Below are 17434 nucleotides of genomic sequence, written 5' to 3' on the forward strand. Positions count from 1 at the left end.
TTTTGGTGGGTACATCTCCTGTCTCTGAGGTATGCTCCTGAAGCTACAGAGATCCCCAGAGAGGGATAATAGAGTTTCATTTTGTTCACACTTTTGAACCTCAGAGTGCTTTTTGAGCCTCTATACATTTGCCAAACTATGTTTCATTTGTGGTACTAATTCATAAGGATCTTCATAAAGATCATCAACTTCTGCAGTGGAGAAGGTGATCTGAGAACTACTCACAAGGGTAGTTAAATTTTTTTGGAAGTGCTAAATTCAATGAGAAGAATGCTCTTAAAATTCAGTTTCAAGCTCCTGTGCTTGCTTTAAGCATGCTTGCAAGAAGTCTTCAATGTAGTCTTTATTAGTATCTTAATTAAATTCTGTATTTAAGAAGCCTTTCTTTAAATAGATCACGTAAGTTTGCTTCACTGTTTTTTGAAAGTCTTGTAATTCTTGTTTTCTACGTTTCCCATTATATTGAATGGTCTTTTAAAATTGCACTTTGGCATGATTATCCTTACTCTGATGCTGAACTCTAGTGTCTTCCAGGCCAGAAATATCTTTCCAGTTTGTTAACTGCTCTTCTTGGTGAAGTACCTTGAGAATTGCTTGTTGATTAAATTAATTCTTTCTTTATACAGTCTCTTGAATCAGGTGTCCAAAACAATAATTAAACGAGAAAGACTTGAAAAGATATTATTTGTAATTTTTTTTCTCCTGTAAAATGATTCTTTTTTGTGACATCACTGATGTGTGAGTTTTGTGGTTGTTTGTGTTTGACTGTTTGTTTGTTTGTTATTTTTCTTAAACTATAATTCTGGTAGAAGTATCTTCATATTACTTCATGATTTAAAAGGTTTCCTGACATTTTAATGTTGACATACTGCATTGTCTTCAGTCGTCCTGATTTTCAGTGGTTTAAAAACTATGCATTCTCTGTGTGTGATCTCAATATAATACAGAAAACAGTAAAAACTGAAGAAGGCATTGTAAATAAATTACCTCTCAGAGGTTATGGTAGGAAGACTTTAGTCATAAACTCTCCCTGAAATTTGAGGTAATGGAGTAGTATAGTATAGTACAAGTTTAATTTATACATTGTTATTAATTTTAATTATGTCAGTGGAAAGAAAATTCAAATTAAAGGTAAGTTAAAAAGAATGCCATTTAGTTACCCATGAAAAAGACATAAATGGATCAGTAGAGCAAGTTTTTCTGAGCAACATGGCCTTTTTTTTCTTTTTCTGAGTTGTGATACAGAGAATGGCATGGAAGTGCAGACAGACAGCTCAGTCAGTGTTAACATTCAGTCCTTAGACTCTTCATTAAGGCTGCATGTGAGCTGGTTACATGTTTAGATATATATTTCCATAAAGAGACCACCATAATTTACAGAAAATGTACATTATATGTTGAGTAAGTTGGACAGTTTGTTCAAAGCTTGAACTGTTTTTTCACAGTATCAGCTCCTGCAGCTCAGAACTGTTATACAGGAATGTACATGTAATCTCTGGTATCCTAAGCTTACGTTATGAGACAGCTTTGGACAATAAATCTGAAAATAAAATAGATCACTACACCATTCTTTCATATAAAAAGCTAGTACTAAAAGGAAATGGAAAATAAGTGCAATGTCTCAATTTTCAGGACAAGTGCTCATGACATTTCTTCTATTACATTTCTTCCGAGTAATAAAAGCCACTGCCAAGCTAAAAAATGTTGGAGCATGTATGTAAAAGAAGAGTAACAACGTTTATCAATAATGAGCATACTAATAGCTCAGGCCTCAGGAAGAACTTTAGATTATTCAGCTTGCCTGGCAAATCTCAGCAACTTTGTTTTCCAGAAATTCAACATCCATGAATTCCCAAATATTTTAAATTATGAGGATGATATTTTACATTTCTGAGGGTGCTTACCCTCAATTTGTTTTCTTTCTCATTTGTACTCTGTAGAATCTAAATGTGATTTAAATATAAGTATATATTTAATCCGAAGTTCTCTGTTCCAAGACTGTCCTATTAGTTTTGAGTTTAAATATTCAGAATTCAAATAAATATTTTTTTCACCCATTGAAGGTGTTGATTCAAAACATTAATAGTACTACTTAGTAACAAAACGTTCTGAAGTCCAATTCCATGTTTCAGAACCTTGGAGAGCGCCTGTGGTTCCACCGTGCTCTAAAGAGGATGTGCACCAAAGAAAAACCAACCCCAAGACAAAAAGACGACAGCAAAATGGTTGTTTTTTAATGCAATTGCTAATAATGTCTGGAGTCTTGAAACATTATGAGATTCGCCTCTTGAAAGAAAAACTGTTAAATTTGCTGCTCAAGCAGCTTGATTTGATAATAAGTTGAAGGAAGAATGTCTCCGGTTATAATCTCTAGGTATCTAACACCATTTAAGATCCACAGGACTTCTGAAGTATGCATGGAACCTGAAGAAGATCTCTCTTTTTCTACAGTGGCAACATACCAGGGACATCTAAAATGGATCAGGATGGTATCTGAATATCATCCTTGAAGGTTCATGGCAAATAGATACTCCATTTCAGAAACAAGGAGGTGGAGAGGGGTAAGCAGTGAACACAATTAGGAATCAGTGTTACTTTGAAGATGTGACAATTAGAACTCTTTTTGGGCTTCAAACATTGTACATTGCAATAAGCCAATGTTTATTTAAATCATTGCAGTTATAGCAGATAAATCATACCTAACCCATATCTCAGAATGAATATCTTTTTTTTGCCTCTTGATTTCTGCCACATTAGAAGATTCTAATTCCAAAACACCTGTTTTATTTTGTTTTGTTTTCTGTATTATGTAAGAAGCAGCTTGACTATGATGCCTTTACCGATGAAACTTACCTCTGTACATGGATCCTTAGATTTTTAGTTTTTCTGGGACAGTTGGAAATGTTGTCCTGCGTTTTGGTCCATGACCTGGATAACAAAGTCGTAGTCATGGACAGACCAGAATAAGAGATCAGTCCAGGTTCAAACCACACAATCAGAAAGCTTGAGATACAAATTGAACCCAGTACATGAAGCAAAGATCAGTAAGTCACAACAGGGAAACTCTAGGTAATTTTATGGTATAGTTAGTGATAAAACCAGCATCAATGTCCAAAGCACTTTGTAAGGAATAAAGCTGATGATCTGAAATACAGTTCTGGATACTGTGAATCAGCAGGGGCTTGCACAAACTAGAGCCTATGAACAATGTCCGCACCTTTCGCATGAAATCAGTGACAAAATTTTCAGGCATTTTTCTTGTGTGGTTGGACAGCGTTCTCTAAGGACATAAGAAAGCACTGAAAGGATAGAGAAGGTGGGCTGCACGACTTTTAGACTAAAAGTTATACTTTTTAGTATTTTTTTTTTCTGTTCAATTAATGATTACAACAAGCCAAGCAAAATCCTAATGCAGACAACTGCTATCTATGAGACAGTGTTTGTGTCTGTAAGGGCAGCAGCCAATAGCTGCCTGCTGGAAGGATGATTCAGTCCCAGGTGCTGAGGGGATGATTCATCATCAGTTGGGCAATGACTCACTACAACTTTCTGCAGTGGTGTGAGTCCAGCCCTTGAACATGTATGTTTAGATGTTTGACATCACACGCTGATACTACATGTCAGAGAATTTTCTGAAAGACTGTAAACGGGTATCAAATTTAAACATTCTCAGGCAACTTCTCTGAACTTGAATCCAGAGAAGAATGCTACGTAAAGACATGAGAATGCAGAACTATAGTGAAAGAATTATTGCAAATGAGAAAAAAAAATTACATAATATATAATATTCTCTTTACTTTCAACCAAACTTAAGGGATTTTCACAACAATTTTCAGCTGAAATTTAAATTACATAAACCTAAGCTTAAAATGGTAAGCTGATGAAAGAATGTGATCGTAAAAGCACCATTGCTATTCTTCACAAAACAAAAAAATGAAGTCAGTTACATCTCATGGAAAAGAAATAAAAATGTATTTCTTTGAGTCCAAAATGCATCATACCTAGAAGATTTGAGGGGCCTTTTTGTTCTCTGAAACAACACCTGGAGTTTATTCTCATGTGATGATTTTTCAGTTAAAGATCTACTGGAAAAAACAAGCAAAGACATGTAAAAAACTACCGTGTCTATATGTTAATTATTCTTCTTCTGTCTCATTATCTAGCAATCCAAAGTAATGAGATAGGTCTCTTAGTGAGTAGCCACTGGGGGTTTTTTCCCCCATTTCCCTGTAACTCAAGGGAACATGAACATAAGTAAGTAGACAGACTTTTTTTCATGTTTCTGTTAGTGTTTAGATGTCAGTTTTTCTTCCATAAGGAGTGTAACATATCTTGATTTCTCTTGTGACCTTCCTCCTATGCATTTCTTTTCTTCACCTTTTTATGTTAGTTGAACTAGTACTAGTTATTTGTACACCTTTTATTGTACATCTGTCTCCATCTGGAACAACAAAAACCACCCTGTTTATTAATATAAACAGCTTCACAACTAATATATGCTTTATATGTCTGTGTATATTTTAAAATACCCTGAAAATCTTACACAGAAGTGACTCAGTGTGTAAAGCAGTGTGTCAAATAATGTGCATGTATGTACATGCTGATACATTTGGGTTATCAGGGAGTAGAACAAGGCAGCTGAAATCTTTATAAAGTCCCATACCTACAGTTGTTGACAAAAAGTAAGGTATGTTTTATGAGAGTCCTATCATACAGCTATAGCAGAAAACTGGAGGAATTGACACATTCAGGCTCAGTTGATACAAAACTGGGGTAAGAGAAAAACCCAACATGCCTTTATAGTTAATTTGGAAAAGCAAGCCTTTAGTTTTAACTACACCTTGCCTTTTTGCTGGCTTCCTTTATGCAACTGAATTTCAGCATAAACTCCTCTGTGAACATTTGTGATTATCAAATTATTCTGATAACTCATATATCTATTCGAAGTTTCTTTAAATTTACCTGTATTAATATAAAGTTGGTGAAAAACACTCATATTCACTGCTTTCTCTATGCTAAAAAGCTCAGAATCACAGTTCTTAGTATTATTCAAACAAAACTCAGCCCTTCCAAATCACTTGCCTATGGAAGCAATGGTAATAAAAGTACCCTCCTTCATCCACAAATGTTGTCTGTTAAATGTTTATCTCTCAGTAGAGACAGAGCCCTGCAAATGTGTTCACCCAACTCGATCCCTGAGTTAGAGGCAGTGCCCTGGCCGTGCACCCCCTGATCCAGAGAGACTCAGAGTGAGACGCTGACTCTCCTCTGGCTTCACTCAGCCCACCCCATCACCCAGGACTTGCCTGACCACCACTGGCCCCAGCCTGAGCTTGTTTATTTTCTTTGGACTTGCCCTGGCTTTGCTGAACAGCAAAAGCAGGTTGGTTCAGGGTGCAGGGTCTCTCCTGTTGACCACCTCTGTGGGCTCCCCTCCCACTCCGCCTGTGCCTCAGCCACTCACCCCACCCATCCTCCTGCTGTTACTCCCCATCCTCTGGAACATATTTGCCCTTGCCTATCTAAAGATGTGTAAATCATTAAGAAAATAATTTGAATGCCTCTGATTTATCTAAAATCCACTCTCCTCTCAAATATTCCATCCTTCAGGGGAAGGGATTCAACCCTAATGGCTTGAAGCAACAATAGTTTGATCCTCACTGTCCCATCTCTTATATGAGTAGTCCCACTTGGAAATAAAGTAATCACAAACCTTTTGGATGAGGAAGGTTTTTGTTATATTTTGATGTTGTGTATTTTAAACACTGGGATTTTTTTTACATCTTTTGACCACCTTGTTGACTTTTTAATCTGTATAGGAATTTGACTATTTCCATGTTTTTCACTGTCTAACTACTTAGTGCTCTTTTACTGTTCCTTTTCACTATAGTTGAAGAAAAAAAATCATAAACAGAAAAATCATTAAAGAAGATATAAAGAAATACAAGAAATTATAAAAAGAAAAATCATTAAAATAGAGGGAAAATAGTAATAAAGAAATAAAAACTGTAAAAGAAAGCTTGTCATGGGAAATCAATCATAAATATCGAAAGAATGAACTTATAAAAAATTATTTAGTAAGCCTCTGCATTTTTTTCCATTTTATATTGATCCTGCTTCCTTTAGAAGTTAAAAAAATAGAATGGCTCTAAGCTAACTATAAAAAATCAACATGGCATCTTGAGGTTGTGTATAAACTCATTCTACATTTAACACAGAGTTTGGAATGTGAAATTCAGGCTCTAAAAAATATCTGTACAGCTACAATCTTCATGAGTCTGAGCCAAATTGCATGAAGTGGATGAAAAGAAGGTATTTCAGAAGGATTCAAATCAGGCCACAAAAGGAAAAATCCTGAAGGTCTGGCACAAATATAATCCATCAAAACTGAGGAAAGTGATCTATTGATGAGGCTCCATGTTGCTGTAGTCTGAACACAAGCAAACAGCACTAAAGCCGTTGTCTTTCAAGCTAACAGATGTGTCTGACTAAGGACTGCTAAGCCAAAAGCTACCACATTCCACCACTGATTTTCATTGTAGGGTCATACTTAGAGACAACTTTTTTCCAGGTTGTCTTCATCAGCTTTGAATTTCTTGAGGATTGCTAACTTTTTATACTGACTTCAAAACACACTGTTTTTCCTTATAAGAAACTTCTGAGTTCCCAGATCTTTTTTTAAAAAATGGGAGGGAGAAAATTGTCCTAATATAGGTTAGCTTGCATGATTGTCAGCTGGAAGGTAAACTATTTAGTCATTCAGCTGATTGCATCCTTGTCAGCAGAAAAGCCCACCTCACCATTCAGGATGACACTTTTCAAGGTGATGATAATGGGAGCGACTTCCAGCCAAGTCTCCGAGGGGCCTCCTGCCGCAGCCCCAAGCACAGAGCTCAGGTGATTCTTAATCTATGTGCATGGCAGGAGCCTGATGCTGAGGTATCCCTATGAAAAATTCACAAGTGCTATATAAATCTGTGTGTGGGTATCTGCAGTGAATGTGTGTATATTTACATGCTTGTGCAAACTCCCTCTTTTTTATCTTGGAGGTTTTCCTTTTCTTTTCCATTCATTCCTCATTCCTATTTATTTCTCATTTGTATTGTTTTTTTCTCATTTCCTCCTTCTGAGATGTTTTCTTTGTTTTTCCCGTTATAAGTCCAGAACCTACTACATTTAAAACTACAACTCTTGGGACCTTTTTTCCCCATGCTGGTAGTTATGGAAGCACTGTGAGACAAATGGTGGCAAGGTCACTGCAATTCTTCTATGCCCTACTTACTCTAGCTACAACAAGGGGAAGAAGTTTTATCCATTCTTATTACATACTTTGGGACCTATGAATAAAAAGATGTGCTACATATGTCCCAAATAGTAATAACTTACATTTTTTTTCCCTTGAAATTTCACCTATTTAATATTTGAAGTCAGCCTGCTTTCCATTGCTGTCAGTACTGATTTACAACTCATGACAATTTGTCCTATTTTTTTCTCTCAAGGATAGCAGAGTCCATCCTCTTATCTTTGGAAGTTCAATGACTTCTCTGGCCTTGTTTGGATTATATACCATCTACTTCTAATAATTTTTGGCTTTTTTGAAGGGAATGGATCCATGTAGAAAGTTCTATTTTCCTGGGTAGGGCTTTTTGGTTTCTTTTGGATCGTATAAATGCATATATCCACACATGTTTTCACCTGCAGATGTTTGCCTTAATCTAGCCACAATTATTGGCCAATATTGATCTTGATATTCTGATTTTATGGTCATGTTCCATAATTCTGTGCAGACTATATACACATTTCAGTCTGGGCTGGTACGCTGAGGAGATGGGCTTTTGCGTGCCACTACAATAAAAGACTGATTTTCTAGTTTGTACTGACAGATACATTTTCAGTCTCGGAGTTGAGGGTTTATTTCCCATTATATCAGTCAAGAGATGCTTAACGCCAGGCACTGACATAGCACTGTGAGCAGACACGCAAGCAGTGTGTTAGCTCTGATACAACTTACATTATCAATATAAAATTCAGAAAGACATCTTTTCCTAGTTTGGTTCTTTTTTTTCCTGGGAGAAGAATTTGAACCAGATTCTCTAAGGTACTTACAGAAGACTGTTCCTCTTTTTTTTTTTAATTCTGTGTGTCGCTAACATAAGATGTATGCTGTTTCAGGTGTTTTGTAGTACAGATTTTCATGGAAGAGGGAGTCTCTACAAGAGTAAACTACTTAAATAGACCTTTGAGGGTCTGGGACTTCACTGTGTACCTCATGCATTAAACCTTCTATTGCTCTTCAGAAAAGTTCAAGAGTTTACTGGGACTGAGGTAATAATTTTTGGCTGAGAGTCTCTTGCGAAGACAGATGGCCATTGCTCATCATGTTAGCAAGAAGGCTAATATTTTTGGTCTTCAGCTGTTAACAGTAGTGTATTTGGAGTAATTCTAAATAATTATAACTTCAGGTATCTACTGCATTTCTCCTGTTTTCTCAATCCAACAATTTATAATAATGTACTTAAATTAGGAATACAGGGCACTACAGATCATCAGATTTTCTTGAGATGAAAAATCAAGAATACCATCTTTTCAATAAGAAAAGGATACCCCTGAAATAGTTTTTGTGAGACTAGAGAGTTAGAGGTAGGTCTTAAATTATTTTACTGAAGATTTTCTTAATGTTTTAAAAACTAATTTCTTGTTCCAGGTTATTTGTTAGAACATTCATAAAACAATTGTTGTCTTTTGCTTCCATCTTTTCATCAAAAGACAAAGGAAATTGCTGCTCCTTCGATTTCTGGTGCAACCTTTCAAATTTGTGCATAATTATCTGTAATTCTGACAAGCTCTGGAAGCACTTCTGTACAAGTAACTGAAGACACTAAACCTTGCTCTTTTCAATCTGTTCTTCAGCACCAGCAAGAGGGGCTCAGCAAAGTGTAATAGTTTACATTTAGCCCAAGAAAAAGAAGCATGCTTACTTCTGATGACAGCTTGCAGACACCATTTTAATATTAAAAAACTAGGTTTTAGGAAAAACAAAAAATGTAGGATCTGTTAACTAGTGGAAATTAAGCGATGCCGTGAGACTGCCATGAGCCCACTGTGCAAAGTTCAGGCTTCACAACGGTTTTTATAATGCAATCCTGCTCATTTCTTGTTATACAGATAAGCAAATGGCTTGCCAAGTTATTTTGGGTATTGTCTGTGTTTTCCTTTTGCAGGTTGTGCAGAAGTGAAAGAAAATGACGAATTACTTTGTGCATGCTGGCTGCAGATTACTGGTGCTCACAAAGAGAGGATTATTACTTTAAGTGAAGAATGGGGGTTATTCTGTTGATAATGCACTACAGTAACCTCTGTTCATTCCTTTCATTCCTGTGAAGAAGCTCAGAATATGATCGCGCACCATCACAACCCCTGCCAAGCAACATTGACTATAGCAGCCACAGGCATCCCACACCTGCTGCCTGCTAAGCCTTTCGCTGAACAGCAGCGTGGAGTGGCCCTTGCAAGCAAAGGCTCAGACAATCCCTCTCCTGGCTCAACCATCTTCTGGAAGTTCACCAAATCTCTCCTCGTTTTAGGGCTTTAAGACTATTCTGTCATGTGAGGCAGTGTCTTCAGCCTACCAATGTGCTGAGGGCTTTACTCTGGGATTTTTCTGCCTTTAACACTCAAGCCAAAGTGGTAAACATTCACATATTTCCCTTGATTAAGGGAGAGGAGATAGACGTCTGAAGTTAAAAGACATACTGTTGAATATACAGAACAAATACAGCAACAGATATTTCTCTTACAGCGGATGGTGCTTATTTCAGTCACTGGCATACCAAGTCACGGTGTTCACATTTGTTTGATAAATTATTCTTTGACCTTACAGATAATAGATGTCTCAGTACCATAACTTGCCATCACCCTGAGTTCTATTTACAGCTCCTTTTACTGACACAATACTTCCAGTGATTCATCCTGGAAGTTTACTTTCCCTTTAGTATTTCCACTGAAGTTCCTAGGAAAAGAAAAGGAAACGGGGTTTTGGAGACCTCGATGATCAAGCCGCTGTGATTTGCAATTGTGTCTGTCCAACAGATTATAATGGGTAAACCTTCAGCAGACACAGGTCAGTGCAACTCTGCTGAAATCAAAGGTGGCATTTGAATATGTTAAAGACAGGTTATAGCTGCAAAGTCAAATAATCACAGGTAGGAAGAAGGAACTCTACTACCTGAAAGGTAGCGAGGTAGGGACCGATCTCTTCTGCCACGTCTCAAGTGAAAGGACGAGAGGAAATGACCTTAATTTTCACCAGAGGAGGTTCAGATTAGATAATAGAAATTCTATTTTTTTCACTGAAAGAGTCGTTAGGCATTGGAATAAGCTGCTCAGGGAGGTGGTGGAGTCACCACCTCTGGAAGTGCTCAAGAGACATCTGGATGTGGCACTTGTGTATATGGTTTAGGGGTGATTATCATGGTGCTAGGTTGATGGCTGGACTAGAAGACCTTGAAGGTCTCTTCCAACTTTGATGATTCTGTGATACTGTGAAACTTTGATTTGCCCCACTCCAGCATGAATCAAACTCTGAATATCGAATTTTAATGTCGTCATTTTCTCTACAGGGCTCTAGCTGTGGATTCTGATTGTCCTATATAACACTCATGACCATGAGCAGTTGGATTGGAATGTTATAGAGAGGGATATGAGACAAGACAATTCAAGCCAACATCTTTTACTGACCATTTGTTTAGAGCTCCCAGCGTAAAACATTTAGCTCTTGTTTTCAAACACAGAGAACATTCTTGTCATTCCCCCAAATTTTGCCATCCTTCCTGTGTGTTCCAAGCAGGAATTGTGTAGAGAGCAAGCTGGAACATGGAAAGCTGGTTGCCCTGAAGCACCTGAGCCCCCGTACCCTGAGGAAAGCCCTGCTAGCCAGCACAATGCAATCCAACACTCAGAGGCTGCACAAGCCGCTGAAATATTAACGAAGGTCATGGGTTTGCAGAATGTAGCACCTATTACTTACACAACATACAAAATACTGAATGCCTCTACACTGTGCCTGAAACAGTGGGACTAGGCACCCTCTCAAAAGTAAAGGCAGCCCAAGGATCAGCACCTGGCACTGTTGTGGATTGAAGGCCCCCCTGAACCCACTTCAGACTCCAAAAGATCTTATTCACCTCCCAGGTTAGCTGATGGAGTCTGGTTGGACCCAGGGAACTACAGCAGAGCAAGGTGTGAAACTGTCCTCAAAGTGAGATGGGCACAGCCTGGTAGGTGCTGAGGCATTTCAGTTTTGCAGGTGGCCTACCTTTCTTGCAGCAGTATGACAGAAGCTGGACAGAAGAGAATCACAGTCTAGTCTGCCTGATGCAAAGTCCTCAAAGCCATATAGCACAGACAATAAGGCAAATGATGAATTCCAAGATTAATAAATTGCTGCACTTACCAAAACCCTATTGTTTCCAAGGATGTAATTGTGACAGTATTTTTCTTCTAGCACAGGAAAACGCAAAGGCAGACTATACTTGTTAGACAACTGGTAAATTTTTAGCAAATTGGGTTTGAACTTGGAGCTACCAAAAGAAGGGTTTGCATCATTACCCCTTTCTCTGCACCTGCACTACCATAACATGTCCTGATAAAGCCAACCCATCCTTTGCACCAGACGGGCAATCTCCACTGCAATAAGAGGTGTGGGGGCAGTATTTCAGCAAAGGAAAGTCAAATGACAAGCCAGCAATCCAGTCTAGGAATACTAAAATGGTACCCGTGATCATGTCTTTCAATATAAGACCCTTGCAATTCGTCTGTGGAGAAATGATGATCTCACCCAAGTTCATTGGTACAGTCAGTTCCTGTGAAACAAATTTTCTCATGTCCCCTCTTCGACTCCTTTATGTTCTCTTTACCCTCTCATCAGATGACAAGCTTTGAACTTTCCTGGTCAAACTCTGAGCCTCTAAAGGTCCAAACCTTCTGCCCAGCATTTCTCCATACCAGTTTCTTTTTCACTTTCATTTCTTGCCATCCCAGACCACTCAGGCTCTCCAAAGACAATTTGATTAGGTACCACTTCTGATTTGAAGTTTTTAAACAGTTCTTCTTCCCTACTGCAGGAAGAAGAAGCGTCCAATGTAAATTACAGAATATTTCTGATGCTAGCGAACAGTATCATTTATGTTCAGCTTCCAAAACGATCATGGTTATTGGTAAATGACTACATCATTGTGACTTTGTAGAAAGCAGCATGGTGTATGTCAAGCAATATTTCAAGGACACTCCTATTTGTAAAAACCAGGTGATACAGCCTGGCTTCCAAACCACTGCTGCAATTTTTCCCCTGTAACTCCTATTCATATTACAAGTTTTATTAAAGCTGGTGCTTGCATATTGAAATCCTTTTTAAAAGCACTGGAAAACTGAAGAAAAAAATGCAGTATTTTAAAAACACATGACAAGAATAGAACAAAATTATGTATTTTATGAAAACTGTCATATTAAATATAGCCATAAATATGTGCTTCTGACCCAATACTTCTTTCATTTAGGATGAAAAGTCATCCCTATATAATACGAACAGCATGAGTCCTATGTACCATGACAACTCCACTGATAAAGTGATCAAGGACTTTAAACTCCATTTGACTTGTGCTGGTCTACTGCATGGGGATAGCTTTCTCTGACAGTGCATAATTATATACAGCTTCAGTGTTTCAGCCTTCAGATATTTCTTTAGTGATGAATAGTTTTGATGTCAGAATCTTTCTTGATCTTTCACCAGTTTTGTCGTTACAAAGCCAGCATTTAAATCAGGAGATAAAGTCTCTTCTCTAGATCTGTACGAAAGCATGTCTTTGAATGGATTAAGGAATTCAATAAATGTCTCTGGTTGTGCCCTTATTAGGCAATCATGCCTTTAATTCTCTGCCTAAATGGAGAAAACCCAATACTAGCACTGACTGTGTGTTGTCATGTACTTTACCTCACTTATATCTAAGTGAAGAACTTAAACTGTTAGAGATGCCTATCCCTACAGTTGAAATAGGTTAGAAGGAGCAATTTGGATGCGGTTGCAAATTTGTGCTTTAAATGTTGGTAGGCTTCTCCTCTCACCACCATGCTTGTTCTTCTATTATCACCTTCTCTCATGGTGCAACTTCAGCGGATGTCTAAATAATGTCACTGCATCAGTGACAGCACAAGTCAAGAGATATTAAGCGTCTCAAATAGGACAGCAAATTCAGTGTGCAAATAGTTTCTTTCTTCTCTGTTGACTGTATTCAACAATGTGCACTAAGTGCTGCGCAATCCTTCCATTTAAGTGCCATTGAGTCAGTAAATCATTGCTCACCCTGAATACAGGCCTAGGCATTTGGCCCTAAATAACTGGAAACAGAGCAGATAAATGTGCTCTCACTGCAGAGGTATTGCCTTCCAAAAGACACTTTGGCTTTCCACCCTGGCAGCTGACCATGAGCAATGGCAAGAGACAAGGGTCTTGACCAAACACCAGGTCACTTACCAGCGCCCCACATTGTATCAGACAACAGGTTATGAAGGGCAAAACACAATGGTCAACATAATTCAAATTGGACTGGAGCATCTAATGACCCCCTTAGTGCTGACGGGTACTATGCTAAGCCAAATGTGAGTAAAAATCAACAGGGTGAAAACAAATACAGGCATTTTAATGCACACTTCTTACCTAATATACAATTTTTAAAATAATAGTCTTTGAGAAGAGTATTCTCCCCATATTTTCTTTCTATTTCATTCTGAATTGAATCCGTACTTTTGATTTTTTCAGACTTGCTGAGATGATAAAATTGAAGAGTCACTGGTTCATCATTATGACTTTTTATTGTAAAGTCAAACAGAAAGAAAAGTCCACCAGTAAGGATGCAAGTCCTTATTTTCACACAAAACAACTCTAGTGCTTTGCAAGGAAGAGGAATAACTAGGCAAGGCAGATTAATAGTCTGGAAAAAGCAGTAAAAGCTTTCTCATCAATTTGTGAAGGTACAGACTCAAAGCCATGTCAGAAAATACCTGACTGTGAGTTCAATACACCTGTGATCATACTTCACAGAGCTTTAAATAATGAAAACCGGCAGCTATTACATTTCAAAGAGATCCACTGGTTTTACACTTACTTTTTTTATTTTATTTTATAGAAACTTCAAGAAATGGAAAGTATAGGAAAATAAATAAATAAACGTTTATGAATTTCAGCAGACATGTCATGCCTGTAATTTGAGTTATGTTCATAAATTGAGTTGTGCTGGCATTTAAAAGAAGCTTGAGATTTAAAATATATTGGATGTCCAAAGGGAGTTGGTGAGTCTTAATAGAGACTATATCCTGTACACCCCAGAACATCCAAGCCCTCAGAAGTATATACTAAACAGGAATTAGCTATTAGATTAGCATTTATTGAGTAGTGAGAAAGCTAAACAAAAGCAGACTTGGCCAAGTTCTATATTTAAGCCAAATTATAACTGTCTACAGTGAAAAGCTTTAAAATGGTTTTTAAATCTTCTCCAAATTTCAAATAGTGAAGTGTAAAATCAGAAAACAGCATCTGTAAGTAAATGTATACACACACGAACAAATAAATAAGGCATACACAGATAAATACAACATGGAAGACATAAAATAGAGAACATGCAGGTTTAATTGTATTTGTCCATGTAGTTTAAACTGCAAGTTACAATGACTGTAGGTAAAATGAAAAAAAAAAATTATATTTTCTAGTTCTTGAAATCCAAGACACCATATCCATGAATGCTTTAAGTTTCCAGAGACATATGAAGAGCATAGAGAGACTTTCACTTGGCTTGTTCCTATTGGGGAATGCAAAGGAAAATAAAAATAAATATTAACAATAACAGTTTTAATGAAATGCATCTAATTGAATGCAACAACATTATCTCTAAATATTTCAAAAGTGGTGGAAATGAATTGAATAGAGTTAGAGGGAGTTTTCTGTCCCCCGTGATATCAAAAAAGACAATTAGAGGAGGAAGGCAAAGTTTTCATTAGAAATACTGAGCAGATGCTTGAAAAGTATGAGCCTTCTTCCTCCTTGCAGTATTTTTTTTATTACAGAAGAGCTACCAATAAACTAAGAATGAAATAAACTTACTTGGTTTTAATCAGTTGTTATCTTTCCTCATTAACCTCTGGCATGGTATCCAACAAGTGTAGTTTTGAAGGATTTTTACCAGCATGAAAAACTTTTTAGAGATAAATGTGCATTTTGAAACATATAAGAAACTAGTGGAAGCTACAAGTGGGCTGTAGGAGGAATGAGAGATCCAACCAGTATCTGTGAGTTTATCGCCTCAATTAAACAGGAGATTGAGTTAAGATAAAGGATTCCCAAGAGGCTCTATACGAAACACAGGCAACCCTGGTTGACCCCTGGCCTGAAAGAGGGAGGACTCATCCCTCAAGGCTCCAATTCTTTCCAGTGACCTTCCAACAACAGTTTTGTCCTGAAATCATTTCTATCTCTTGCAATTTTGCGCTTTAGCTGTATTTGACATAAAATGCCAAGTACCGTGACTGAGATTTACTCATGCTTGCAAACATTGTTTTTATTTGCATTGACTGAATCCCCTTGGGCTTCTCTTATTTTGTCTGTAACAGGACAAAGTATAATTATAAATACTCATGCTACCGAAAGGTATACCAAGAGGGAAAGAGTAGTGCGTGAGACCTCAAACAGCCCCATCCACGTTTTTCAACGACTTTTGGTTGTACCATGTCTTGGGTTGAAAAGATAATTCGATCTTTTGTTCCTTGGTTCCTGCCTAACGAGACTGCCAACAGGAGTGTGCCAGTGATGGTGATTTGCTTTAGCGCATGGACACTTGTCCAATGGAAATGCTGTGAAATCACCAGCACATTTTACATAAGCCACTGAACAGCGAGTAGAAAAAGGATGCTGCGACATGATCAGTAAATAAGTAGGTGAAATTCTGTCTTGTCTGTAGAGATGTTGGAAGTGAAATCTGCTGCACAGCTTGCGGGTTTATATGAACAGTTTGCTAATTAGAGTTGTATAAAATGACAATTTTTCAAGAAAATTTCCACCCTTCATAGCAGCCCAGTGTGAAATCTGATATTTTTTGAAAACCCAACAAATTAGCTATTCTCATATTTTTTAAAAAGTTTCTACAGGCAATCCAGTACCACTGCTCAATGCTGCAAATTTTTCAGTACCACCTAAACATTTTTCTGCTGCATAGATATTCACTGCTTTTTGGCATCCTTCAACTGCTTTCCTCCTCTCTCTCCTGCCTATTTCAGTTGCCCACCAGGATATTGAAAAAAGTATCAGGAGAGCTCATACAAACTTGCTGTCATTTCATAAGCTGCAAGTAATGACATTCATTTAATGAATGCAATAAAAACTAAAAATACTGAAGTGGGTTCATTCTATTTGAAAGCCTGGGTGTTTGCTGCTGCAAGAAAAAAATCCTTCTCAGTCACACCCATTGGGGTGTTCATGTGCAGAGTTTGCTGTGGAAATTAATTTTTTTTTAGAAATTCTTCTGGAAGACTTTTCTGTCTTTGTTACCATCTCCCAGATGAAACCAGGAAGGTGCAAAAAAGCTGAGAAAGAACAGAAGCCTTGTAAAATTCTTCAATGCAATCCCTTTTCCCCTGCTCTGTTGAGCTCTGCTGACTGAGAAATTTCCCTGTAGGGGCAGCCAGAGCAGGAGAGTCTCTTGATAAAGCATCTCTCTCATAGGGTGAGCTGCCAAGTGTGGAGCTGGGAGGAGGGCTGTGTTCTGACCTTTGGCCAGTCTCAAAATCTGACCAGCCAGAGAAGATAATTGGGATGGAGCACATTGCTTTTGCCCAGTGTGCAAACCCTCCCTCTAAGTCAATCTGTCCCCCTACTGAAAGAATAGAAAATTAATTAATTTTTTTTATTTATAAAGTGCTATAAAAAATACATATCCTGAATGTGCTTTACGCCAGGGAACTGAAGAGTTGGACTTTAACGGGAACAGACTTGTGCTACCTACTAACATGGTAGTAAAGACACAACCATCTAGGAGGGTGTGGATGTGTGCACATTGATGTTGATGTTAATGTTATTGGTAGTGGTGTCAAGGAGAAAAGTGAGTATTTTCAAATAGCTATTGTACCACAATGCCAGGTTTTAACACATAGCCCTCTCAGCTACTTTCTTTTTCTTTTTTTTAAGTACACAAACTGAACTGGGAGCTGCTCTGTATTCCCAATATTTTATTTTATTTTATTTTATTTTATTTTATTTTATTTTATTTTATTTTATTTTATTTTATTTTATTTTATTTTATTTTATTTTATTTTATTTTTTTATATAAATAAAGGTGACCTACATTTGCTAGCTAGGTGGCAAACAGAGTGATTAAAGGGTCAGCTGTGCTCC

The sequence above is a fragment of the Empidonax traillii genome, unplaced genomic scaffold (assembly GCF_003031625.1).
Source record: "Empidonax traillii isolate 1590-97213 ecotype Southwest subspecies unplaced genomic scaffold, ASM303162v1 scaffold206:size1282135, whole genome shotgun sequence".
In the NCBI taxonomy this organism is placed as follows: domain Eukaryota; kingdom Metazoa; phylum Chordata; class Aves; order Passeriformes; family Tyrannidae; genus Empidonax; species Empidonax traillii.